Source organism: Canis aureus, chromosome 12 (genome assembly GCF_053574225.1).
Source record: "Canis aureus isolate CA01 chromosome 12, VMU_Caureus_v.1.0, whole genome shotgun sequence".
NCBI classification, from domain to species: domain Eukaryota; kingdom Metazoa; phylum Chordata; class Mammalia; order Carnivora; family Canidae; genus Canis; species Canis aureus.
In genome coordinates this window covers 20,141,956-20,169,090 of record NC_135622.1, presented here as the reverse complement: position 1 = coordinate 20,169,090, position 27,135 = coordinate 20,141,956, and the positions used below count along the sequence as shown (strand labels likewise).

The 27,135-nt window shown below is 35.9% G+C and overlaps 2 long non-coding RNA genes across 24 annotated transcripts in view; one reads left to right on the top strand and one right to left on the bottom strand.

The window, feature by feature from the left end:
* The window catches only part of LOC144280721 (uncharacterized), a 77,456-nt gene that overhangs the window by 2,805 nt on the left and 47,516 nt on the right, over window positions 1-27,135 (top strand). For 4 of the 23 annotated variants that reach the window (XR_013349140.1, XR_013349125.1, XR_013349141.1 and 1 more), the window contains 4 exons: window positions 2,351-2,421; window positions 3,169-3,258; window positions 10,109-10,295; window positions 10,987-11,123. This is a non-coding gene — a long non-coding RNA (uncharacterized LOC144280721). Of the gene's footprint in view, window positions 1-2,350; window positions 2,422-3,168; window positions 3,259-7,156; window positions 7,716-10,068; window positions 10,296-10,986; window positions 11,124-12,257; window positions 12,384-13,372; window positions 13,903-26,076; window positions 26,177-27,135 lie in introns of those variants that run through there. The other 19 variants (XR_013349131.1, XR_013349120.1, XR_013349124.1 and 16 more) reach the window with 16 other exon arrangements.
* On the bottom strand, window positions 6,346-21,909 carry LOC144280724 (uncharacterized). The gene is made up of 5 exons (XR_013349143.1): window positions 20,838-21,909; window positions 13,895-14,183; window positions 11,850-12,020; window positions 11,173-11,254; window positions 6,346-7,653 (listed from the first exon to the last, which is right to left on the bottom strand). It is a non-coding gene; the product is annotated as an uncharacterized LOC144280724 (long non-coding RNA).

Below are 27,135 nucleotides of genomic sequence, written 5' to 3'. Positions count from 1 at the left end.
TTCTGTATACCTCCTGCTGTCACACAAGCAAAATTTCCCCCGCTATTGACATCCTGCACCACAGTGTTATATTTGCTAAAACAATGAACCTACATTGACACACTACTATCACTCAAAGTCCATAGTTTATAATAATGTTCAGCTTGTACATTCTATAGGTTTTGACAAATATATAAATGACATGTATCCACCATGGTAGTATCATACAGAATAGTTCCACTGTCCTAAAAATCTATATGCTGCCTATACATCCTTCCTTGACCCTAGCCCCTGGCAACAATTGATCTTTTTACTGTATCTATAGTTTTGTCTTTTCCAGAATATCATATAGTTAGAATCATAGAGTATGTAGCCTTTTCAGATTGGCTTCTTTCACTTAGAAATATTCATGTAAGTTTCTTCAATGTATTCATAGCTTATTTCTTTTTAGTACCAAATGATATTCCATTGTTTGGTTTTACCACCATTTGTTTATCTGTCTACCTACTAAAGAACATCTTGATTGTGCCCAACATTTGGCAATTATGAATAAAGATAATATAGAAATTTTACTTGTTAATAATATCCTAAATATTTCAGACCCTCTTACAATATTTGTTACATAGGAGTCATACTCCAGAATTTTTTCTTCTAAGATTTAGCTTGTTCTCACAAACCTAGCAGATTTCATCTCTTGTCTAAAAAATACCAGTCAATGAAACTCTCACTGTTGTTTTTATGTACTCCTTTCATTATTAAAAAAAGCAAACAAACCTTAGATTGTTTTAGAATTCTTATTTTCTACCTATTCTATCAACTCTAACTTTCCTTTTTTTTTTTTTCAAACATATCCATCATTTGTACATTTGTATCCCTAGGTAATTACGTGTCTATAGTGTAATGGTATGTTGGTGTGTATGTGAACATACACCATTTTTTGGTAAGCAAATGGACAGAGTGTTTTTAGAAATCATATTTATAAAACTTCTATCTTTTTCATTTGGAAACATTTCAACTGTGACATATATAACTAGAATGTGGCAGGCAAAATAATAGTCCCCTAAAGGTTTCCATGCCTACTTCCTTGAACCTATTAATATGATATGTTACATGACAAAAGGAACTCTACAGATGTGTTTAAAGTTAAAGAATTTGAGAAAAGGAGATTATCCTGAATTATCTAGATGGGTTCAATACAATTACATGTCATCTTAAAAGTGAAGAATCCTTCCTTAGCTAAAGTCACATTAGAGAGATAAAGCAGCAAGAGGAGAGTCAGAGAGATTCCAAGCATGAGTGTGACTTGAATGGTTTTGCTGGTTTTCAAGAGAACTGTAAACCAGAAAATAAGGGCAGCCTCTGAATGCTAAGTACGACTCCTGGCCAACAGCCAGCAAGGAAACAGACCTCAGTCCTACAACTACATGGAAGTGAATTGTGCCAACAATCTGAACAAGCCTAGAAATGAAATGTTCACTAGAACCTTCAGAAAGTAACATAGACCTGCCAACACATTGATAGTGGCCATGTAAAACTCTAAGCAGAAAAACCAGCTTAGTGCACGAGGCTATTGACCAGCAGAACTGTGAGATACCAAATTTGCCTTGTTTTAAGCTACTAAGTTCAAGGGAATTCAGTGATGGAAAGCTTGCAAGTAGAAATTCTATATCAAGGGCAGCCGGGGTGGCTCAGAGATTTAGACCACCTCCAGACCAGGGTGTGATCCTGGAGACCCTGGGTGGAGCCTGCTTCCCCCTCTGCATGTGTCTCTGCCTCTGTGTGTGTGTGTGTGTGTGTGTGTGTGTCTTTGTGTCTCTCATGAATAAATAAAATCTTTTTTAAAAAAGAAATTTTATATCAATTACTTTATTTGCAAAACATAAAGGAGGAACTTCATTGAATATCATTTATGAGTTCCTTAAATTTCAGTGTTATCATATTCTAGTTTGTGATATTAGGCAAGTTACTTAATGTCTGTAAGACTTAGTTTCTCTGTCTGGAAAATGATGTCAATTTTTTACCTACCCTCCTTTACTGTGAAAAATAGATGAAATTATATTTGTCAAGTTTGCAGCATACTATTTTCCATAAGTAAATGTTATACTCTTCCTTTAGTTAATATTTCTAATATGAATAAGTGAAGCAGACAAAAAAATAAAATTATTCCTTGGTATATTTTGATCATTTTGGATTTGTTTCCATTATCTTTTTTTCTAACTTATCTTTTAAAACAGATAAAATAGGCTGTAAATGTCTTCTCATACTAAATATGTCACATCCATGTTCAGACTCTCTAATAGACCCACTTTCCCTTAGAGAAAACTAAGGCTATTGCTTAATAAATTTCAACATTGTATTATTTTATTCTCAGTTTTACTCTGGAACAGCATTTTCCAAACTCGACTCCAAGGTAGAATAGTTCCTGACTGAATTCTTCCAATAGTAAGCGACTATAATCCAACTTAATTTAGTCTGAACAAAAGGGAAATTTTGGCTTACATATCTGAGAAGTCTAAGATGCATCTTAATGAGACTCAGCTAAATCCAGGGGTCATCAAAAATATTAATTATGTTGAAGGCTCTATCTCAGCTTGCTGGGGTCTGACCATACAGAGACAAATTACTATGACCAGAGGAATGGGATATCCAGGGTCATACACCCATTCCTGGGACTCTGGGCAAAAGCAGGGAATTACCAAAAGGATTTTGAAGAAGGACATGGGAAAGCATATAGCACAAATCGAAATTACATCTTCTTAGCCTATCATTGTGAAGTTTTTTAAAAGTGATTTTTACAGTGAAATTGTATTGGTTTACTACTTGGCAAAATATATTTCAAAGGTTTCCTTCATGAATACTAAGAATGTGATAATATGTATGAAGATTATTTAAGAGAAAAATATCATATGTAGTGTTTCCCATACTTATTTGGTTATGGAACCCTCTGTCACAAAGTATCTCTTACAATTAGAGTTCTAAAGACCATGCTTTGGGAAAAGTTGACCTTAGTCTTCACCTTACTCTTGTTCTTTGAGTCTCAGAGCTTAGTAATGAGCTTATTTCTGTTTTTCCTTGATAAAAAATATCTTATCCTCACTGCCATTATTATTCTTATCAAAGAATATATCACTTTAGAAGTTAAGGGAACTTTAATGATGATCTTTCTTATCCAACCTCTTTATTTTGCAGATGGAGAATCAGACTCAGTGTGTTTCTTCTCTCATAATCATGGGACTAGTCAACTACAATCATGAATCACCCAGACTAAGTTATGCCGAGGTAAAAGATAATCACCAGATCTCAGAGGGTCATGTACTAGCTCTGTCTTACATGACTCTCCTTCTGAGACCCTAGCTACCTGCAAGGCCACTACCTGGAATCTAATTCATTATCATTACGAGGGACAGAAAACAATGAATTGGTCTCTCCCAGGAATAACGTGTATATTGGATCCTGCTAGTCACATAGCCCACATAACCACAAGGGGCTTTGAAGTTCAAAACTACCACATGCTTGGGAGACAAGGAACCTGAAATACGTGGTAAACAGTTCTAATAACCACAGTGAAAAAAAAATGTTAGGGCAGTATTTCCTGACTTCTCTCTACCAGTACTGATTTCCAAATAGGATTTGAGGGATCCCTGGGTGGCGCAGCGGTTTGGCGCCTGCCTTTGGCCCAGGGCGCGATCCTGGAGACCCGGGATCGAATCCCACGTCTGGCTCCCTGCATGGAGCCTGCTTCTCCCTCTGCCTGTGTCTCTGCCTCTCTCTCTCTCTCTCTCTCTGTGTGACTATCATAAATAATAAATAAAAATTAAAAAAAAAACAAAAAAAAAAAACAAATAGGATTTGATGATGTGTGATGATAATAGGTATCACAGAATATTTGCTATTGCTAAAGACTCTATTAGGAGGTTTCCACTCATTAATTAATAAAGAGTTTACTAATATTATCCACATTTTTAAGAAGAGGAATCTGAAACACAGGATGTTTTAATAAGGGTTGCCCCTGACTGTAATTGAAAGGCACTCTTATGTATAAGGCTCTGGGTATAGTTCAGGTTGTAGAGTTGGTAAGTGGTAAAGGTGAATTTTTAATCCATGCAGACTGGCTCCAAAGGGTACATTGCTCTTCAGAGCTATCTTCTATCTTCTTACTAATGGAAGAAAAATAACTCCTTCCTGCAAGTCAAAACACTAAGTTCAGGGATCCCTGGGTGGCGCAGCGGTTTGGCGCCTGCCTTTGGCCCGGGGCGTGATCCTGGAGACCCAGGATCGAATCCCACGTCGGGCTCCCGGTGCATGGAGCCTGCTTCTCCCTCTGCCTGTGTCTCTGCTTCTCTCTCTCTCTCTGTGTGACTATAATAAATAAATAAATTAAAAAAATTTAAAAAAAAAAAAAACACTAAGTTCATAGTTCAGCCATGAAGTGACTGAAAGCAGATTCCTTCTCTCTCTCAATCTCTCTTTTTTTTTTTTTTTTTTTTAACTTGTAACACATGCAGCATTCGGAAGGAGATTTAGAAATTTGAACTATAAAATGCCAAATGCTCCATCAAACAAAGAAGATTTACACTACCTAAGAAACATCTAGGGCAGCCCCGGGTGGCTCAGCAGTTTAGCGCAGCTTTCTGTCCGGGGCGTGATCCTGGGGACCTGGGATGGGGTCCCACATCAGGCTCCCTGCATGGAGCCTGCTTCTCCCTCTGCCTGTGTCTCTGCCCCTCTCTCTCTTTGTGTCTCTCATGAGTAAATAAATAAAATCTTAAAAAAAAAAGAAACATCTACAGTCCTTATTCAATGTACAAATACACTCATACACATATTCCTACATTTTATTTGAAAAGTGCTCTGGTGATTAAAAAATATAAAGGCCACTGAACAAGCAGGTCTCAAATTCTACAAATACTGTTGTTCCAAGTGCCTGTTAGTATTGTGTATTATCATGATGTTCTTACTAAATGCTCAAACTCATCCCTTTAAAGCTTTGGCACACTGATTCATTCATCCTTTCAAGAAATTTTTGACACTTGCCTAGTACATGACAGTCACAATTCTCAATGTTGTTTATTTAGATAAATAAAAGAGTTTGTGCCATCAATGATCTCATAGTTTAATGAAGCAAAGTGGGGAAGAGATAAGTGCAGTAAAATGCAATGAGAGCTTACAGAGCATACTGTTTATTGCCCATCCAGCATCCATTCCTCTCCTTTGACATTCTATTTTTTTAAGATTTTATTTATTTATTCATGAGAGACACACAGAAGCAGAGACATAAGCAGAGGAAGAAATAGGCTCCTCTCTGGGAGCCCGATGTGGGACTCAATCCCAGGACCCCAGGACCACTCCCAGAGCCAAAGGCCAACGCTGAACCGCTAAGCCACCCAGGTGTCCCGCTATTGCCGTTCTAACAGCTGTACATTTCTCCACCATGTACCTCAGGCGCTTTAGGCTGAGGTGAGCCTCACCTCTGGCTCCAATACTAGGCTGATAAAAGAAAATCCCATGACCTTGTCACAGGTATTGGTTCAGAAGTCTAGGACTTAGCTCATTATTCCATTTCATTCCCTGGCCATATGGTTTGATTTAGGAATCAATCTATGATGGGATTTGCACATATGGGACAAAAAGAGAACTTTTGAGTAGCTTTTGAAAAATAACTCTTTTCAAGACAGCTAAAAGAAGAAACACCTACTTTTCTTTTGATTTTCAGTGGCATATAGGTATGACAATCTTTTTTATATCAATCCAAGTTCAGGTAGGAAAAAATAAACTACTACAGACAGTTCAAACAAACAGAATTTCACACAGGGAATTGATGGCATAGGCTTTTGAAAGATTGAGAGAGTAAAAGGGAAAATATAGCAAACCAAAGATAAGCAGCTTTAGGAAGCATCTATAGGGCCAGGGCAGGAGAGTAAGGGAAGAGGTGGTTATATCAGAACTTAGACTGTGCTGTGGTGGTGTTACCAAGGAGGAACTACCTGAGTCAGTACTGAACCATGAAAGCCATGGGCACTACTGTTGAAAGAAGGACCATGGCATCTTTGAAGGAGTTTATTTCTAAAAGTACATCAGAAAGAGATGTAGTGTCTCCTCTCTTCCTGTATTTTGATCTTTTCCCAGTGTCTCCTACTGGCATAATTTAAGAGAGTAACTGGAAATGGAGCCTGAACAACTTAACATATAGCCTCCCTAACCATAAAATTATAAAGAACGGTATGTAAGAGGATGAAAGAAAGTAGGCAAATAATCAAGACATGCAACCCTCCATATACATCCATACACATTCTACCTTAAATTTTAATACAAGATGACAGTGATGTGATACATCTAGATGCATCTACACTTTGGGTATGAAAGATACTCTCTCCTTTCCCTCAAAATGGAAAATAAAAAAAAATCCTATCACATATCATTTGTTCATTTTCATTCGGAGTCACAAGTCTACTTGGATATTCTATCCACTCTTATTACTCCTTATATTAAAAAAAGATAAAAATTAGTTAAAAGTATATACACACATATACTACGTTCCAGAACTCACTTATGAGTGACTTCTTATATCTGCTACTCATTCCATGTTTACTTTGGCCCCAGCCAGGGTCTCAGCTAGTATGGTGTTTACCTAGTAAGGATGAGCCAAGTCTTCATTGACTTCATTGTTCCAGATATAATTCTGCCTTCTTCCACTATAGAGTGGCAACCCAATTTCTCCTTGGTAATTAGAATCCATCACTGCACAAATCACAGTAACCCATTATCTGTCTGTTGTTTCAATGGAATAAGGACCCCACAGTGACCAGGTAGCAAGTGTAACTTCCATTTCAATGAAAGAATTATGTCTTCTGGTTAAAATAGTATTCATTATGGAAATGAGAATTCTCAACCAAAAGAGCCCAAAGTTCTGTGCCTGAGGGAAAAATAGTGCATGGTTCATTTCTCTTCTTAATTAATGGATTAAGGGTAAAACAGTATCATACGATGCCTAGCAAAATCCAATACTGCATGGTATAGGAAAACACCCCGAATTTCAGATTATTGTCTCTTAGCTTGTATGCATCTAATACTTCAGGAAGGAATTCTATGTTTCTGTCAAAGCAGCTGATTTTGAGTCAATAAGTATATGGTGAGATTTATTAATTATATGGCCTATCACTGTCCTTTTGCTTTGTAGTACGATCTTTGGTCAGAAACAATCTCTTGATAGTGAAAAGGTCACTCTAAAAGTCTCCTGATGTTGGTGCTAGAAGAGGCATTGGAGCGGGAAAAGCAAATCCATTATACAGAATAAGTTTAAGTTCCAGTGAAGACAAAATCATTTAGTGTCTCAAGCTGGGAAAAGTCCAAAACAATCAATCTGATACCAGGTGACTGTCTGATCTCTCCAAGGAACAGTGCCAATCAGGGTCTAAATTTGGCCTCTGCTATTGGCTCCTGTGCACTCAGCAAGGAAGGTAGTCGAACAGCTTTGGTAAAAGAAGGTCCTTATTGTCGAGGTGTTTGAAGAACTTCTATGCTACTTTGCACATGGATATATGAATTAAGCACTGATATAGAGGCTAGGAAATTGCTATCTGGCTGATATCTAGTCCAGGTCCTCGTGTATGTCTTTTCTCTGGGCGGAAAGTATTGCTGCTTGGCTTCTGCCATTCAGGAAGCTCATCATTTCCTCTGAAAAAAAAAAAAAAAGTTAACCTCTTGCAATGTCATCCCCAGTCAACAAATAAAGCTACCACAAAACTCATTTTATTTAATTTTATTGTGGGTAATTTCAAAAATATGTAAAAGATAAGAAACAGTATAACTAATCCACTATTACCTATCACTCAGCTTCAACAATTATTAGTTCATTACCAATATTCTTCTATCTATATTTGTATCCACCTACCATGTCACAGAATTTTTGAAGATTCCTGTATTTCCCTCACTAATATATTTCTCAATGTCTGAATGAAGGGAGTATTCTCTAGACTCATCTGGGAACCATATAGGGAGATGACCAAGTTGCAAATAATAAATATAAACTCTTATTTCTACCTTCCTGAATCTTGAAATATTTTTTCATTGTGCCAGGGCAGTGGTATACTATCAATATCATTGAATATAGACCACAATAGAGGCTGATATGTCCACAGTTGACCTACCCCTATCTAAGATAACACATTGAATATAAAGTCTCTGTAAATTCCCCTTTGTTCCAAAATCCTTAGAATCCATTCTCACACATATTCCCCAAGTTTGAGCTCATACGAGTTAAAAATTAAAAAAAACATAATATTCTTAAAATAATGTTTTATGTATAAGTCATATCCCCATGGATAAGATTTTTTACTTGTCTCCTGATGTATGCCAAAATTGGACTCAAGTTGTATGTTCAAAGGCAATGAGGCATGGGGGAGATCTGTCTTATAGGCATCCACTTGCAAAGCAACTTCCTTAAGGAAAGTTACTACATGGTCTCTAAAGAGTCAAGAGCAATAGCCATCTATATGAGTAATTATTTCTGCTGACATTGGAAGTTCAAGGAAGTTTGTGGGTTTGGGATACTCAAATTGATCCACATCTAGTCAGATGTGCCTATGTCAAACCCCAGAGTTCAATTCTTTCCAATAAATGCTTTAAGTTTCACACAAGATAATGTGCTCTAATTTTCACAGAAGATACTTGGGCCATGAATTCAACTTACATTATAATTTTGGAATTTTCACTTTTAAATTTGGGATGGGATTTGGAATCTCTCCTACAGCTATAATAAATGAGAGATTATTGTAGGAGCACAATAAAATCTCTATGAGTCTCTGACTTGACTCAAACTAAGATATTAAAGCCTTGGGCTTATCAGTTTCTGTAAGTGATCAAATGCAGTCTCAAAAAAAATTTTGCTCCCAGCATTTGTAGTCATTCATCATCACCACCATAGCATTAAAATACATTAACCATTTCGTTTCCCAGAGCTTTGACTTCAGTAGGCATCTCATTTAAAGTAAGAGAAGATAATAATCTGATAAATGGGATGCCACTGCATGCCATGGATTACCAGTAACCCATTTTCCACTAATCATAAGGCCATCTTTATATTCAACGTCTACAAGATATATAACTTAGGAATCCCATTATTGAAGTCCATTTTCCGGAAGCTGAAAAAACCAAAAGGAATCTAATGATTTCAAACAATGGTCTTTAATTCAGGGTTGTAATTCAGGATATTATTGTAAATTTATTAGAAAGCCTGAGAGAAAAAAGGGAATGAAGATGAGGTATATTAAAGATTAGTAATTGCTGATAGTGGCTACTTAATCTAGTTCTTGGAGAACAAAAGAAATAAGACGGCATAGTCAGAATCTAGGAAACCATTCACTGTTTCCATGCTAGGGTGATGTCTAGGTAGACTGAAACCATGGAAGAGGGACAACTGAAGCTGAAGCTGGATTGCTGTTGGATAAAAAGGATACAGTTGCTCAAAAATACTGCCAGAAGAAGAGCAAGAGAAAAGAACAATAGTTTCCGTATTCCTTCAACTATGTGATGCTCTGCTGTTATTTTTTAGAAGAATCTAAGTAGATGTCAGTTAGGAAGGAAGGCTAAGGCATGTACTTTGTAGTCTTTTGTACCCAGAATTTCAGAGCAGATGAGCTGTGAGAAACATCAGGCAAATATACAATGTAGGCAAAAAGACTTATTTTTGTGTATAAGTCTCTTCCATGTATTTCTGTGTATAAGTCATTTCCTTTTGAGTAAGAAAGATTTTGTGTTTGTCCCCCCAGGTAAATATAAAAATCTGACTCAAGGTTGTTAAGCACCTATATATAAGAAATATTATTTGTATTCCATAGAAACTGTGGCAAATAAGAATAATACTGATACTCTAGAAATGGAGACAGATAAAAAGCATGCAACAAATAAATTTGTAATATAATTTTCAGTGTTAATAAAAGTCATGAAGAAGAGTAAAATGTAGTAAAGGGTAGAGATAGGAATTAGTAGGGCCCCTTGAAAGAGGCATTTGGGAATTTCTGAGGAAGTGATGGATGAACGCAGATCTGAAAAAAGTATATGAATGTGATGGATAATTGTATTTGTCAACAGGGAGGGTGTTTTTGAATGAAATTAACATTTACATCTTCAGGATAAAGATTACCCTTTATCACCGGCAGTCCTCATCCAATCAACCAAAGGATTGAATAGAATAAGACCAGCTTTCCAGGAAAAGAAGGAATCCTCCAGTAAATGCCTTCAGACTTCTGTACTAGTAACTCTCCTGGGTCTTCAGCACACTGGCCCACACTACAGATTTTGCCAGCCTTCATAATCATGTAAGTCAACTCCTTATAATAAATATTGATACAGACATATTTCCTTATGTAATAAATATATTTCCTTATTATATATAAATATATATATTCCCTTACTACATATAATAAATAGATCTTTTAAAAATAAACAAATCAATAGTCTAAATAATAAGTAGGTAACCTTTTGGTTCTGTTTCTCTGAAGAACCCTCACTAATTCAGTGAGTGCTACTTGCCAAGGCTCTAAGTAGGAGCATTCTGGGCATAAGCAGCAGCAAATATCAAGATCCTTAGGTAAGACAAAGCTTATAGCACTCAAGGAATATTGATATGGAGTAGAAGTAGTGGTGGGTAGGAGTGGAGTAAAGTAGAAAAGAACAATAGCAGATAGGGCCAGAAAGATCTAGAGGGCCCACATTACAAAGAATATCTGAGATTACAGGAAGAATTGAGGATTTTATTCTTATTTTGATGAAAAGACAAGGTCAGAGGAGTGACACACCTGATTTTAATTTTCAACAGATCACCCTATGGAGAATTGACTTAGGGAACTCATTCAGAAGCATAGACATAGAGCAGCAGGATATTTTATCAAATTAAGTAAGATATGGTGGCTTTGTGAATCTCATCCTGCCCCTGGAATTTAGGTTATGTGATCTGATTTCGTTTTATTTTTGTTTAAGATGGTTTGAGCTGAGTTTTCTATTTTGTAGCTATCTTGATCCTTGCTGATACAAAATTTGCTACCAAGTGTGTGGTGCTGAATCAAGGCAGAAGGAGGTCAGTGAAAAAGAGTCCCTCCCTCCTGGACTAGGAAGTTGGTGATCTTTGTAAAGCAGTTATATAAGAGGTGGGTAAAATGACACCTCTGCTCCCTTAAGAAACAACCATGTACTTACAGAGGGTGAAATATAGGGTGACTGAGGAAAAAAAAATCAGGCTGTCAAACTGTTGGATGAATCTTCTCGCCTTCAGTGAGATCTACAAGAGAGACAATGGCTTATTTAAAATTGGAGTTTTTGAAAATAGAGAAGAGAAAGAATGGAAGAAAATATTGTTCTTTTCTACCTACTGAAATTCAAATTATTTCAAACCCACTTAATGTGGAGTTTGATATATTTGAGAATGCCAGTCTCTGCCCCTAAGCTGAGGTATTTGCTAATGGAGCAGGGTTGGTGGGAGGCCTCACAGGGGACAGAATGGGTCTAACTCTTCAGACCTCTATCAAGAAAATTCTTCTAAGAATTTTCAGCTGATGAAGTGGTTAATCATGCCATAGAGAAGGTGCAGATGGGATTTAATCTGGGGTAATTATGAAAGTTTTGGTGCCCTTTTACCCAAGGTTTATTTTTTTTAATAGCTCTGAGACAGAGGTCAAGATGAAGGTTACATTCAATTTCTAAAGGAATTGGCAGGACATAGAAGTATGTTGTTAAGAGAATGAAATAATTGGGATAGGCTTTGACTAGATCAACTACTGTGTGTGACTACCATGCTTGCAAATTTTCGGAAGCAAAAACTCAAAAACTATTAACTTTTTAGGAGAATTATAATGCAAAAAAAAAAAAATCCATACCTGGCTAAACACCCAGGTCTTTGATTGCTCAAATCCAGAACAATTTCCAGACCCTCAAATTTCTGCCAGCTGAGACTAGGCTGCAAATGTAACACCATCACTAGAAAGGACAAACTTTCCAATGTCCATTTTAAATATGATAAAGGTGGGAAATGGGCCTCCAAATAACACCTAAAAGTAGAACTGAGTATTAGGAATTTGGCTGACCAAGGATCTGACTTCTTCTGCACCTTATAAGATACTTAATATTCCTATCCAAGTGGACATGATATCTATCACCCTGTAACCCCGGTGTTTCTTATTCCATTCATCCCCCTTTTTTCCCCATTCATCCCCTTTCTTAATACAGATTTATTTTGTTTTATTTGTTGTTGCTGTTTGTTTGTTTACTTTACTGGTGGTATCCAGTTCCCTTACGACCACAATATATTGGTATGGGTACTATCAGCAAATTATAAATAGCTACATCTGGACCTGAAGGAAAAGAATGGATGAATCTTCAGGTGTCTCCTTTGGACACGGACTCTCTTGCAGGTGCATAGATAGAAGGAATGATATATGTGAACATTTAGTGACAAAAATATTTAATTACAGTCAATGCTACTGAGTGCTTACTCTTCATCAGTCTCCCTTTCTCTCTTCCTAAAGGTATGAATATTTTCACTCAGGTGTCCATCCCTTGCCCATCTAATCCTGTGATCAGGGGACATTCTCCACCCTAAACTCTAGTTAGGTATAATCAAAAGAATGATTTCTATTTCTTTCCCTTTGCAATTGATTTAATTACTTAGATGTAATAACAAAGGCATGGAATTCCTCAAGGCACAATTTTTTTTTAATGAAATGGTTATGTGTCTCAGTTTAGGTTATGAAAACAAGTAAAAGTTAGCTGGGTATTTGGGAGAAACATTTCCAACTTTTAAATCTAATTTTCTTCTAATGGATATCATGGTTGACAGAGATAAAGCCACAAAATAGCCACAGCTATTTTGCCACTATGATGAGTATATTCTCAGGACAAAGTAAAAAGGGAGACACAGCTTAAGAAACTAAAAAAACAGCAAGAAAAACAAAACCTGGGCCACTGCATGAATGTGCCCCACCCTGTAGTTTTACATAAGCCAATAAAATTCTTTATTCTTTTGGAAAGTTGGAAGTAGATTATCTGTCCTGTATCCAAATTCACCGCAACAGTGGAATACATAGTTAAGAATCAGATGACATGTAAATGCAGATTATAAACATAATCCCTGGATGAGATGTTGCCTGAAAGAAAACTGAAAGAAAAATAGTACTTTGCCAAAGATAAGGGAGAGGAACTGTAGGCATACTGAATATTATCATACTGTTATACCCTTATTTAATATGAGGCCTCCTGGTGGGACTATGAAAAGAACTGGTGGCCATGGGTGTGCCTAGGTTAACCTTAGAACATTGACGGGAATGAGTTTACAGGACATTAAGAGATTTAAAGTCATACAAAGTTTGGTTGACATCACTTGATGTAACATCATTCTGTACAGAGCAGAGAACTGAAGGGACAGAGAACTTATGACCATTTGGTGACTCTGGATGACAGGTGAAATAGAAGATGGGACCAAAAAGAACAAATGCTAGAAGCAGCTGCATCAATATCAACGTGGCAACTAATAGAGCAATATGATAAGCCCGGAGCTGAGGACACAAAATCAAAAGCCTAGAGATAACTGAATCAATAAAGCCAGAAATGTGTGAGATAAGTGGCAACTAGCAACTGACATCCAGCTGTGGTGTTGGGGAAACAGAGGTATTGGAGGCTGTGCTAAGAAAGCACATGCCCTGTTTGCTGCTCCTCAGCTCCTGCAGGATTCTTTCATGCAGAACTGTGGGCTGAAATTACCAGAACTTCCAATTTATGATACACTTTGGAACTCCAGATTTTGTGAGAAACATCCCTATTTTAAAATATTGACAACTAGTTCGAATTAAAGCACTGTGTAAGCCTATCGTAGGCAGGGCAACACACACACACACACACACACACACACGCACAGAACAAAACTCACAAAAACTCCAACGTATCTGAATCCTGGATTGGAAGGATTTCCATCAGTTTCCCACATATGCCTTATGGGAAATTTTTATGGACTAATATTTCTCTCAGTTAAGAGATCATTTTCTGAAAATCAGCACTTCCTATAATTTCACTTATTTCTTCTTTTGTTGCTGCTACACTCCAGAAGATTTAAGTTTCATAATTTTCCTTAAAAATGTCAAAATGGCTCAGTCAGTAGAGCCTGTGAATCTTGATCTTGTGGTTGTGAGCTCAAGTCTCATGTTCGGTGTAGAGATTACCTAAAAATAAAATATTTTTCAAAAACATATAGAATTTGAACCATTATTATAAAATTATAACTCTTTCCATACTACATATAAAAAGGAAGATAAAGTTAAATGAATCGATCCATAAGAATTTGTACAAGAGTAATATGGGCTCAAGCAAAATTAAAAGGAGAGATAGTAATATTCCAACAAATGAAAAATTAGTCAAAGAATACATCTTTAAAAATATCTTTCCTGTTTGGAGTTTTACACTTACCAGTTTTCATCTTTCCAACTTTTTTTTTTTAATTTTTATTTATTTATGATAGTCACAGAGAGAGAGAGAGAGAGGCAGAGACAAAGGCAGAGGGAGAAGCAGGCTCCATGCACCGGGAGCCCGACGTGGGATTCGATCCCGGATGTCCAGGATCGCGCCCTGGGCCAAAGGCAGGCGCTAAACCGCTGCGCCACCCAGGGTTCCCTTTCCAACTTTCAAAAAACAATTATACCTCTAAAGTATCCATTTTCTGAAGACCCATTGTTTAAGATACAAGTTATATTCAAAAACTAAGGTAGAACATTTTTAGACTTTTTAACATTTAACATTGATATAGAATAATTGATTAGAAAAATATGATATTTGTATATTAAGAAAAATATAATTACTTTAAACATAATACTTCAAATTATAAATGTGGAGAATGTGCTAAAATAAGTTCTTTTTGATACTCTCTGTCTTTGATTAATAGAAAATACTTTCCAGGATATAATTCGATTGCTTTTTTCCTACTTAAGGTATACAGCTGAATAGTTTTTTTTAGTATATTCATAGAGCTATGCAACTATCACTACTCTCTAATTTTAGCACCTTTTTTTAGCACATTTTTATCACCCCACAAAGACATCCTGGACCCCTTAGCAGTCTTCATCCTATCTACCTGGCCTCATCCAGTCCCAGACAACCACCAATCTGGTTTCTACCTCTGTAGATTTGCCTATTCTGGACATTCCATATAAATACAGTCATAGAATATGTGATCTTTTGTAATTGTCTTCTTCCACTTACACTGTTTACAATTCCATCCACGTTGTAGCAAATATCATCACTTCTTTTTTTACTACCAAGTATATTCCTTTTTATGGACATACCACATTTTGCTTATCCACTCACCAACTGATAAACATTTGTGTTATTTCCACCTTTTGGCAATTATGAATAATGTGGCTATAAATATTTGTGCTGTTTGTGTGTGTGTGTGTGTAGTTGTGTTTCAACTCCTCTTGGGTATAGATGTAGGTTAGAATCTCAGGGTCACATGGTAATGGTAAGTTTAACATTTTATGAAACAGCCACACTATTTTCCAAAATGGCTGCATGATTTCACATTCCTATCAGAATGTATCAGGATTCCAATTACTCTACATCCTTGTTAACACATTATTTTTCTTTTTGACTTTAGTCATTATAATGAGTGTCAATAAGTATCTTACTGTGTTATTGATTTGCATTAACCTAATGCATGTTGATGTACCCCACTTGCACATGCATGCACATGTTCTGGCTCTCTCTCTCTCAAAAAAAAAATTCTGTTTATGTTTTTCTTTTGTCACTTATCTCTTCTTTAAAATTTTATTTATTTTAGAAAGAGAGAGAGAGGGGAAAATAGAGTGCAAGAGGGAGAGGGGCAGAGAGAGATGGAGCCCCTCTGAGCCTGAAGCCTGACACAAGGCTCTGTCTCACAACCTTGAAATCATGACTTGAGCTGAAATTAAGAGTCAGATGCTTAACTGACTCGGCCACCCAAGTGTCCCTGTCATTTATCTTTTTAGTGTCATATCTAAGAAAATAATGCTTAATCCAAGGTCATAAATGTTCATGACTGTTTTCTTCTAAGAAATTAATAATTTAGCTATTACATGTATATATATGGTCCATTTTGAGTTAATTTTTGTGCAATGTAAATAGGGTTCCAAGTTCTCTCTCTCTCTGCATATAGATATGTGGTGGTCCTAGTAGCATTTATTAAAAGACTATTTGAATAGTCTTGGCATCTTTGTAGAAAACCAATTGGCCATTAAATGAAGTTTTTATTTCTGGAATCTCAATTCTAATCCATTGATCTATATCTATCCTTCTGCCAATACCATACTGCCTTGATTGCACTGTAGTAAATTTTGATATTGGATAGTCTGACTTCTCCACTTTTGCTTTTTTTTTAAAAAAGTATTTTGTTTATTTATTCATGCGAGATACAGAGAGGCAGAGATACAGGCAGAGGGAGAAGCAGGCTCCCTGCAGGGAGCCTGATATGGGACTCAATCTCAGGACCCAGGATCATGACTTGAGCCAAAGGCAGATGCTCAACCACTGAGCCACCCAGGTGCCCCTAATTTTTGCTCTTTTTAAAGTTGTTTTGTTTGTTCCAGATCCCTTATATTTCCACACAAATTTTAGTATCAGTCTGTCAACTTCTGTAAGAAAAAAGGCATCTGGAACTTTGAAAGAAATTGTATTGAATCTGCAGATCAAATTGGGAATTATTGCCATTTTATTATTAAGTCTTCTGATCCCAATATGAATATATTTACATTTCTTTAGGTCTTTTTATATTTATTTCAATATTTTTTGTAGTTTTCAGGATGCAAATATTGCAATCATTTTGTTAAATTTATTCCTAAGTTTTTCTTTTTGATTACATTATAAATTAAATTAACATCTAATTTCATTTTCAGATTTTTTATTGTTAATTTATAGCTATAAAATTGAGTTTTAATAGCAATCTTCTATTCACAACATTATTCATTATTATTCTTTAACTTGTCTTTACAGAGTTCTGATTTTTATTTATTTATTTAAATTCAATTTAGTTAACATAGAGTGTATTATTAGTTTCAGGGATAGGATTTAGTGATTCGTCAATTGCATATAACATCCAATGCTTTTTGCATCAAGTGACCTCCTTAATGCCCATCACCCCACTTTCCCCACCTACCTCCCCTCCAACAACCCTCAGTTTCTTCCTATAGTTGAGTCTCTTATGATTTGCTTCCCTCTCTTTTCACCTTATTTTATTTTTTCCTTCCCTTTTCTCATATATTATTTTTAATAGTTTTTGGTTTGTATGTCTTAGGATTTTCTATATTCCAGATCATGTCACTGGCAAACTAAGATAATTTTACTGCTTCCTTTCCAATTTGGACACATTTTACTTTTCTTGTCTAACGGTCCTGGTTAGAATTTCCATTAGTTTTGAATAACAGTGGTAAGAACAGATATCCTTATCTTGCTGATGCTTTTAAGGGATTAGTTGTGGGTTTTTAATACATGCCCTTTATGATGTTGATGAAGTTCATTTTTATTCTAGTTTGTTGAGTGTTTTTATAAAGAAAGGGTGTTTGATTTTGTCATTTTTTTCCTGCTTCTGTTGTAATGATCTTATAACTTTTGTCTTTTTTTTTCTATTGATATTACAGGTTACATAGATTGATTTTAGATATTAAACTAACCTTGCATGTCTAGGATAAATGTCAGTAGGTGATAATGTATAATCCTTTTTATATTCTTCTGGATTCATTCATTTAATATTTTGTTGAGGATTTTTGCTTTCCAAGTCATAGAGATATTGGTTTGTAGTTTTATTGTATGTCTTTGGTTTTGTTATAAGGCCAATAAATGGCTTCATAGAATTAGTTGGGAAGTGTTCTCTAATTTTTAGAAGAGATTGTGAGGAATTGGTATTCATTCTTTTTGTATATTTGGCAGTGATTTTTTTTATTTAAGACTTAGCAAATTATGAAGTTTCGCATTGAAATCCCTAGTTTGTTCTTATGTTTTTTGTTCAGATTGCAAATCTTGTATTTTTAAGTATAATCACTTTTGTTATACTCTAAGCACTGTTTTGTCCTGCTTACAATAGTTAAATACTTTCAACATTTCAAAACATAATTATATATTTTACATATTTGATTTTCTTCATAAAAATGTGACTCTTTAAGATATAAAACCTATACCTAAAATATATATAAAACCTATACAAACTGTTAAATAATTCTTATAAATACATTAAATAAATGTAGAAAAACAGTGAATGTAAGTTTCTCCTGGATGACCCAATACTCTAAGCAAATTTAGTAATATTTCAACAAAATCTCACATCTAAATTAATATGCCATAATCATATTTCAAATTTAGAGTTAAATATTGTTATTTTTAGACAGTATGAATATAAAAATTCTATAAATATAAAATATATAATACTCAATATGTAATCTCAAACAATATAAATATAGTAAAACAACATAAATATATATTATACATAAAACAATGTAAATATATAAATGTATGTTCAGATATTATTTAAGAGTAAAATATTAATATTATGATTCTGATACTCTGAAAATAAGTACTATGATTGCAAAATGTTTCTCCTATAGAAACAAATATAGTACCTAAGGAAGCTAGATGTGGGTGTTTCTGCCTCTTCTTAGTGTTCCTCCTTTACTGCAATGGCTACAAAGCTAAAGCCTACATTTCTGAAACATCTTTGCACCTAGGGTTCTGTGTGCAAAATTCATTTCATCATAGTAGTGTGTGTGTGTGTGTGTGTGTGTGTAGGAATATTACTCAGCCATCCAAAAGAATGAAATGTTGCCATTTGCAATGACATGGATGGAACTAGAGGGTATTATGCTAAGCAAAATAAGTCAGTTGGAGAAACACAAATACCATATGATTTCACTCATATGTGGTATTTAAAAAACAAAGCAGATGAACATAGGGGAAGGGAAAGAAAAATAAAATAAGGTAAAAACAGAGAGGGAGGCAAACCATAAGAGACTCTTAACTATAAGAAACAAACTGAGAGCTGCTGGAGGGGAGGAGGGGAGAGGTGATTGGGTACTGGACATTAAGGAGGGAACATGATGTAATGAACCCTGGATGTTATATGCAACTGATGAATCACTAAATCCTACCCCTGAAACTAATAATATACTATAAGTTACTTAAATTTATTTTTTCTTTCTTTTTAAAAATTTTTTTAAATTTAAATTCAATTTGCCAACATACAGTATAACACCCAGTGCTCATCCCATCAAATGCCCTCCTCGGTGCCCATCACCCAGTTACCCCATCTCCCCACCCACCTCCCTTTCTGCAACCCTTTGTTCATTTCCCAGTTATGAGTCTCTCATGGTTTGTCTCCCTCTCTAATTTTTTTTTAATTTTTTTTTTATTCATTTATGATAGTCACAGAGAGAGAGCGAGAGAGAGAGAGGCAGAGAGAGAAGCAGGCTCCATGCACCGGGAGCCCGATGTGGGACTCGATCCCGGATCTCCAGGATCGCGCCCTGGGCCAAAGGCAGGCGCCAAACCGCTGCGCCACCCAGGGATCCCTCCCTCTCTAATTTTTCACTCAGTTCCCCTCCTTTCCTTTACAATTCCCTTCACTATTTCTTATATTCCATGTATGAGTGAAGCCATATGATGACTGTCTTCTCCAATGGGGACTTATTTCACTCAGCATGGAGCCTGCTTCTCTTGTTTCTGCCTCTCTCTGTGTCTCTCATGAATAAATAAATAAAATCTTAAAATAAAAGAAATTACTGAGAATTGAAGGAAACATCAATTAAAATCTCAAAATACTATATATATATACATATATATATGACATATTGATGCATTTTAACATAGAAACCCTTTCTTATGAGTCCTGTTGACTCACAGTGACTTTATCATCAAAGACTCAGGATTGAACATGAAACATCCAATGATAGATAGCCAGAAGAACCCTACTTCCCAGAATAAATTGAAAACCCAGGCCAGACACAGAATTATTCACAGCAGGGATAGACAAGGATTTCAAGGCACAGGATCAAAGAATATGCCAAACTTTGGCATTTTCATGCAAGCCTAAATTCTGATTCTATAGAAGGGATAAGAGAACAAGAAGTTGTAGGAAGTATGTATACTATACATAGGGAGTAGTATCAAGATCTGGGAATACCAAGGCATGTCTCCACAGAGAGGTTGGAAATATTAGGGACAAGACACAGCATATTTTATTAATTAAATATGCAAAAACTAAGCCACCAAATGAATGATCTGCACTCCAGTCTTAGAATAATTAAGGAGCAAACAGTAGAGTACAGAGTGGGGATCAAAACATAAAATGAAACTTAAGATCATAAGAGATGGGGGATTCCCTGTGGAGGGAACCAAGACCAAGAGGCAAGAGAAGATTTTGCTTTCTTGTCCATGTCCACTCTTGCCTACTCTCCACACAGGAATACTGATCATATTGAGTCATATTTCAGAATAATCATTTTGCCACAGTTGTGTATAAAGTGTGTTACAGTAGTCAGAAGTCCATAAACATAGGCATGCCTCACTCTGCTTTCCATTCTTTCTCAATTCTCTGGCATCTTTTTTCACTCAAGCAATAGAAAGAGCAATCTGATTCCTTGGGGTAGATGTAGTTACCTTCTATTTTCTCTTCTGTAATGAAAATAGCACATTCTTTAAGGGAAGCTACTAATTGATAAGATTTCATGTTTTGTTAGACCTCAGTCCTAAGTAATGTGTATCAGAAAACCCTGCATTGACTATGAGTTCATGCCTAGATTACAATAATTAACTGATTCCTTGTTTCTCATTTACCATTATTCTTATTTAAATATATAACTTACCTTCATGAAATCATGGAGAGGAAGGATGGCTACAATTAAAAAAAAAAAAGATCAAGTATCCCTGGTTCCCCTTACAATAAATACCATATTATTTACCATCTAATAGGGCTCCAATACTTTGTGATTAGTGTATGTAGTTTCAGGACATTTTTGGTGCCTAAAGTTCAGAAGAGAGGATAGGAGTTGATATCAATTAGTGAAGCATCCTAATAAAGAAAATCATAGAAATAAATAGCAGGACAGATAAAATATTGAGAATAAGCAAATGAAGGAGACTGTAAATACATGCTTACATTCAAGGGAGCAATAGGAGACAGAGAAGGCAATAGAATAGAAGCAGTCAGAATAATACAGAGAGACCCAAAGGTGCCATGGAAGACAGGTGAGGAGAGAATGTAGAACAAAGGAACTGTCAACTCAGTTACATGTGACAGATAACAAAGCAGAAGGTGAGAAGAGATGAAAGATAACTAGATTAGCAATTAAAACATTATGGATAACTTTGGATAGGCAAATTCAGTAGAATAATGGAAGCATAAATGGTTGCTAAGGAGTGGAATTGAAACAATGAAACAAGGAAAGCTTGTGGCAGAACAGTGGGGAATGGTTTTTTGAGGAGGGACATGAAAGTCATAAAACCAATAACATGGGAATAGAGTCAAAGGAAGAATATTATCGAATTAAAAATACTTTCAAGGAATTATTGATTGAGGAGAAAGGCCTAGTAGAAATATGACAAGAAATTGTGCAGAAGATATAGTGGAATCCAGGAAGATTCCGAAGGAGGTAAGTGTAACAGATGAACAATGTATATACATGCTCTACTTTACTAGCCTAACAGTCTCGTTAGATTCTCAATGAAATAAGTTGGTTTTGACAGGTTATGGTTATGGCCAACCTATTTTGTCTCCTAGCAATCACTTCTATCTTCAGAAAGTAGCTGTTTGATCACCTCTTCTATACTTTTTTCCCGGACTCAGTGAAACACTTAATGGCCTTCACTGCAGAATAGATGGAAGTCTGTCAGAGAGTTACACATGTTTTAAATTACATTTTTTTAACACCTCAATATTCCACTCTGAAGATGAAGAAATTGGATCAGAGAGTATATTACTGATCCCTAAATCTTTAAAACTAAGTGTCAGAATCTGAGCCCAGGTAAACATTCTTCATTATGAAGAATTTTGCTTTAGTTTTTAACTCAGTATTTACTTGATTTTCATATCACCCTTTCCAGTTACCTATTGCTAGATAACAAATCATCCCCTCACAACATGGTGGCTTAAAGGAACCGTTTGTTATTCTTTCTCATGGTTTTCCAGATTGAAAAAGCACAGCTGGGTTGTTCTCACATAGGGTTTGTCCATGCAGTTATAATGGGAGTGGTGGCCAGGAATGCATTTATCTAAAGGCCAAGATGGGTTGCATCCAAGATGGCCAACTTCCATGACGGTAGCTGAAAGCCGGGAGCTTAGCTGGGGCTGACCACCACAGTACTTGCATATTGCCTCTGTGGGTGGTGTAGGCATCTCCCAGCATGCCATCTGGATTCCCAGATGGAGCATTCCAAATGAGTGTTCCAAGAGGTCTGAGAAGAACCTGTAAGATTTCATAAGAGCTAGGCACAGTAGTCCTGGAATGCTCACTACATTCTACCGATCAAGCAAACCACTCAGAACATCTCTGATTTAGGCTAATGAAATGAATCTCTACTTCTTATGTGAAAAGCAGCATGTATATAGAAAAGAAGGAACTAATACAGTTTACCTTAGGAAAGCTTCTACCCCCATTTATGATTTAAATAACTAGTTACTTTGTAATGTATAGGATATTCCTAATCTTTCTTTCCCCAGGCTTGTTATCAGTCTCTTGCTAATTTCACATTCATCATCAAATCTTCTGTTACCAGATCATGAAAACAGAAACTGGTTGAATTTCTAAATAGCTAAGATAGTTACATATTAGCTCATCTATTAAACTATTGTAGAATTACTAGCTTAAATGGAAAAAAATAATAGTGTATTTACTCATAATATTTTCCTCCTATTAATTTAGGTCATTAAATAGAAGTTGTATGAAATAAATATATACCTATTCTTTCTGCATATTATAATATTTAGGGGAGGGAGACATGTGCATGACTTTTTCCATGGAAATTGCATTTCAAAACCAGAAAAGAGATTCATGGGACTGAAATAAAAATGTTGTATATACTGAGAAATATCCATTTCAGTTACTGGGGAGTTTTGCCTCCTTCAGTCCCATCATCTAGCCCACCCAAGCATAAAAATCAACATTATCAAGTAGAGAAAGTAATGGCTTGGTAGTCTGTGATGTGGTCAATATGCATCATGGAATACTCTGTGCTTCTTTTTCCTCATCCAAACAGGGCTAATAAAACCTGACTTTGTTTCAATATGGTCATTAAGATGATCAAATGAAATGAAATGTCAAAGCAATTTGCAAATTTAAGAGCACTATAAAAATGTAGTGTCTTATGATTGCCCTAAAATAAATTTGTATTGTGCATAATGCATAGTATGTTAATTTGCTAGGTAGAGACACTTTTGTTTAAGCATGAGTGGTAATACTTTAAAGTGAATCTTCAAAAGCTACTGAGTTCTTGGTATCCCCTCAGTTTAAAATAGCTCTTCTATTAGACGCATAGTCCCCAGATAAATTGCCTGCTGTGATTCTATTATCTGTTTAAATTAAAAATATACATATTGGTTTTTTTCTTTAGTATAAAAGTATAAAAAACTCTGCTTGACCAGAGTAGGAAAATTTAAATGTACAAATAGGTTTTAAAAAAAAAAAAACATATTATGCCACTCTAAAAAGTGAAAACTTTAACATTTGGCCTATTTATCTCTTTATCTCTTTATAATCTTCACAGAGATGGAGACAGAGATCAAAAAGTAGTTGGGGATAACACGGCATATCTGTTTCATTTCAAGCTCTTTTCATATAGCAATATAACACATTCAGGAAAAAGAGTATGGGCTATATAGGGTGTAGAATCTCCCCTTTTCCCAAATCCCTATCAAGTCACAGCACAGGTAATTTAGACAGAAAATTTCTGTTCTCATTAGGAGAAACTGTAAAGTCTATCATTCAACTAGTGGAAATCTTAAAGAGTTTTCAAGCAACAGTGAGTAAGAGGGGTGAGGAGGGGAAAGTAATGTGCCACAGACCCACCAACTGGATTATCTACTTTTAGCTGGTACCCTCACAGGAAAACGAGCCATGTTAAAACAACAACAACAAAAGGAATATGTGCCCTCCCCTTTTTAAAACTTAATGCTTCCGGTTATAAATAGTGAAAAAATCTTACATTTAGTTTCCAACCATCTGTGTGGTTCAAAGGTAAGAGTCTGACCCCAACTCAACACGCCCTGAAGCCAAGGTAAGAATTAGCATTCAAAAAGGAATTAGCATTCAATATAACCGCTCATGAAAACCATATCAACCGATGCTTCCAAATAAACTGTAAATGTGTTTTTAAATGAAAAAGTCTCTTGCTTGCTGGACTTAACAGTGTTTCATGCTCATGTTCAAAACAGTTCCTTTGAAGACTATATAAACATTACATTGAATGGCCTTTTTTTAGATAATCACATGGGTCATAGTTTCATCTCTTTTAGTATGGCCTTTCTTCACTTCTGAAAATCTCACCATTCTTCATCCCTTTCCCTTTTTTATTTATCTCTGTAAGACTTATGACTTAAGTCTCTGTAAGACTTATGACTTATGACTTATGACTGAAATACCATATACCTAAACTATTTCTTTTAGGGTCTATCATCTTCCTCAAACGTTTCCATTTGGACATCAGCTCTATGAGGACAGGAGTTTTTGTCTGTTTTATCATTTGGGTGTTCTCATGCCAAGGATAAGCCTGGCACATTGTAGGTAATTAATACACAGTTCCTGAGTAAGGGAATAAACAAATAGACTCAGAGGATATGATGCAACTTCATGTTTGTCTTCTATTTTCTCTTTAAATTTATTGTGTGGAGCTGGTTTATACCATTTCATTCTTCTGAGTGAAATTCTTGTGTTATTCTATAACCCTTCTGATTGTTCTTAGGAGATATAAGTTCCTCTGGTTACTCTGATTCATAAAACACAGTTTTGTTTTTTCTTTCAGTCAGAAATTCATATATCCAGTTCAACGTAATAATCTAAAACTCAAAACTATGAACTAAAAGTAGGACTTCACTCCTTCCCCAGTTTGAGCCTGGTGAATTAGAAAAGAGGAAAATGTTTGGAAAGGCAGATCGTATCAGTCTGCACTTAATATTTTAGGTTTTCCCTACGTGGTACTCCTTCCTGTGAGGATTTAAACATCCCACTCTGTTGAACTCAGAAACACTGAAGTGGTGTTGTGTAATTCTCTCCCCTTGACTGTGGGCTCGATCTTGTGACTTGCTTGAAATGAATAGAAAAGTGATATGATGTCATTTCCATTATCAGGTTATAGAAGACTGTAACTTCTATTTTGCTGGTGTTCCTTCTTTGGCTCTTCATGCATGCTTGTTCTGGTGGAGAGGAAAATCTGGCAAGGAATTGAGGGCAATCTTTAGCCCTTAGTCAGCAAGAAACTGAGGTCTTCAGCCCCATAGCCCATGAGGAACTGAATTCTTCCCATAACCACTGAGTAAGATCAAAAACAGACCTGGTACCATTTGATATTTGAGATGACTGTGGCTCTACCTAACACTTTGCAGCTCTTAAGAGGTCCTGAAGAAGGGAATCAACTATGCAGTACCTGAGTATTGGCCCATAAAAACTAGTATATAATAAGTGTGTATTGTTTTTAAGCCATTAAATTTTGGGGTAATTTAGGGTGCCCAGATGGCTCAGCTGATTAAGCATCTGACTCTTGGTTTCAGCTCATGTCATGATCTCGGGGTGGTGTGATTAAGCTCCACATTGGGCTCTGCACTGACTGCAGGACCTCTTTGAAATTCAATCTCTCTCTCTGTCTGCCACTCCGCATGCTCTATAAATAAATAAATAAATAAACAAACAAACAAATAAATAAATAAATGAGATAAATAAGCAGTAATTTGTTACACAGTAATAATAGGTTACCAATAGATAAGGAAACTTGCTTTGGAACATAGGGGAGAATGTTATGAAACATAGAGGAGATGTTTATCAATTCAGAAGTTTCAAAGTCAGTATATTGTTAAACATGTTTCTTCTTGCTTTATCATGTTGACTGGTATTCCAGAAAGAGGCTGGATGCTGCCATGAAGTCCAATGGAGCAGCACTATAGACAATCTTCAGCTAACACATAGTGAAAATAAGAAATAAATTATTGTGTTATAAGCCATTAAGATGTGGGGATTGTTTGTTAAATTAGCATGCTCTAGCACAGGGTTTCTCAACCTTGGAACTAATAATATTTTTCTGGATAATTCTCTATTGTAAGGGGCTGTTCTGTATATTGTATGGTGTTTGCCAGAGCCTCTGGCCTCTAGCTACTGCCCACACACTTCCCTGTCTCTCAAAGTTGCAATGTCCAAAAGTGTCTCCAGAGATTGCCCACTATCCCCTGGGGGATGAAATCATCCTAACGTAAGAACCACTGTTCTAGTTTATCCTGACTGATAAGGTCAGCTTTCCCTCCCTCTCATCATCTACAGTCCTCTTGGTGTAAATGAATTTATTTATTTTTGTCCGGTTTCTGATAACTTTCTTTATTCCCTTTCTTTCATAGTTTTCCTACCTTTCCAAGTAGAACTCTGAGACAGGAACTAGAACAATCTGATGCTAGCTTTCTTGGGTAGATGGCCCACATCTAGTTCACAGAAAACAACTTTGTCAGGGTAAAATTTAGAAATTCAGGATTTTCCCAATATGCCACCACCACAGTAGCTGTGCAGTCATAATTCCTGACCCTTTACATTTCTCAGGCTCAATCCAGGAACCAGCCCACTACTTCCAAATCCTTGGTGCATAGTTCAAACTCTGAGTGATGTAGTTGAAGCCATCCCCACTAGGTTTGAGGTTAGGAGAAGGTATGCTCCAAACCTCTGTATGTGAGGGAAGAAGTGTGGTCATCTCCCCAAGGAAATAAACTTCTCCTTTAATCTCCAACTCCTAATCATTTTAGATCTTTGTTGTCAGCCAGATATTAAAATCACAAAAAGTGTTTTTGTTTACTTCATTGAAAAATCCTTGATTACCTTCCATTAAGAATGTAGTCTTTATGCTTTTAGTCTTCAAGTGAAATTAACATAAAAGTATATCAATCATAGCATCCATTAAAATAGTTTATCATTTTCC